Source organism: Buceros rhinoceros, unplaced genomic scaffold (assembly GCF_000710305.1).
Source record: "Buceros rhinoceros silvestris isolate BGI_N320 unplaced genomic scaffold, ASM71030v1 scaffold9055, whole genome shotgun sequence".
NCBI classification, from domain to species: Eukaryota; Metazoa; Chordata; class Aves; order Bucerotiformes; family Bucerotidae; genus Buceros; species Buceros rhinoceros.
Genome location: NW_010414596.1, coordinates 47,397 through 49,043, shown reverse-complemented (window position 1 = coordinate 49,043; position 1,647 = coordinate 47,397). Strand labels below are relative to the sequence as shown.

General features: G+C 36.3%; 1 long non-coding RNA gene across 1 annotated transcript in view; it reads right to left on the bottom strand.

Annotated features, from left to right (window-relative positions):
- The window catches only part of LOC104494325, an 8,151-nt gene that overhangs the window by 6,032 nt on the left and 472 nt on the right, over positions 1-1,647 (bottom strand). The gene's annotated exons all lie outside the window — the stretch shown is intronic.

The window sequence follows — 1,647 nt, the reverse complement described above, 5'->3', positions numbered from 1 at the left end:
GATGCACTTGGGTTTTACGGCTTAGCTAGCCTAAAGGCTGCCAAAATGAGCAGTCCTTATATCTCTCACCCCAGCAATCCCCGGACATGCACTCCTGCTGTTCCCCATACTGGAATGCACCTGATTCCACAGTTAGCCAGTTAAGAAGCTAAACCATCAGGAAACTGAATTTGGTGGTAGGGGGAGGTCAGATAAACTATCTCCTTTTCATTTTCACACATAAGATTGCTTTAACTTGAGTAGATAAGAAGTAACATACCAAGCAAGGACCTTGAGAAACACAAAGCTAATTTGTTGCTTCTAGATTTTTACAAAACACAAAAAGATTGAAAACACTCTCAAAGGAAAGCAGACTCAGTCAGCGTCTATGGAGCATACGTGAGGCTGAAAGAAAGGAAAGTGGTCCCGTGCTTCTGTGTGTGTGTGTGTGTGTGTGTGTGTGTGAAGCTAATTTCAAATCCTAAAACATCACAAATTTGCAGCTACTTAATTAAAAACTTTATAGTTCCCTGAGGCATAATACATCCTCAAGGCTTCTCCTCCTCACCCTATTTCACAGCTCATTTTTCAGTTAGCTGCTAAATGTGCTGCTCTTCATTATGGGCCTTTGAAGTTCCAAATTTAGCTTCAACCACAAAATACTAATCAAAGAGAGATGCTAACTGTTTTTAACTACAATAGAACAGAGTTCTACAAATGTTTTCCTTTTACACCAATTTTATATGTCTTTTCTCCCCTGTCTGGTAACATACAGCCTGAGTGAGAAGTGATATACGAGAATGACCTAAATTAGATCCACTAAAACTGCTCTATTACACTACCCTAGAGTTTGGTATATGAGGAAGCACCAATTAATCTGGGTTAAACAACTCTTACAAGGATTGGTTTTCATGAGAAATTTTTACTTTGTCATCTAATGTAACTAACTACATAGATCAGTAATCCAGCAATCCCTATTTACACATAGTTGGATCTAATTTTTTTTTAGTTGAAATCACAGTTTCTCCTAATCATCCTCATGATGCTTAAAATTATTTAAGCGTAAGACATGCTCTTGAACCAGAAGAGTACTGACAGCGATGAGGGAGGAGTTACCTCAGTCTATCAGTGAGACCAATATACCAATTAAGGTTATTTCTACTTTTTACAGGAAAAGCTGGAAATCTTCATAAACATATGCTTTCATAGACCTGATTAAAGTTGTATCTTTACATTGATATAGTTATAATAAAACAACTTTATATTGAGATTATATTTCCATTTTGTACTAAAAAATACTTAAGTACTGTAACAGCTGACTTCCACCAACTCAGCAGAGCCATGTTTTAAATTCTGTAAAACCATCCCCTTTTTTGTACTAGCTTAACTGATCTAGGTTTGCTTCTTCACAAGGTTATTCTGAAATATGATTCAGAAAATTTTCAAAGATTTGTTCCTGAATAATTATGTATTTCGATAGTAGACTTCCAAACTAGGTGTCCACAATCCAATTACTCCTGAAGAGGTATTCTTTTAGAAATCAGATTGACTTTCACATACAGAAAAGCCATCTTTTCTAGCTGCCCTGCACAAGGAATTTCACACAATGATATTTTATCTTTTAAGCAAAGACACTCTATCTTACACATGCCCAGTAAAGATAGAAGG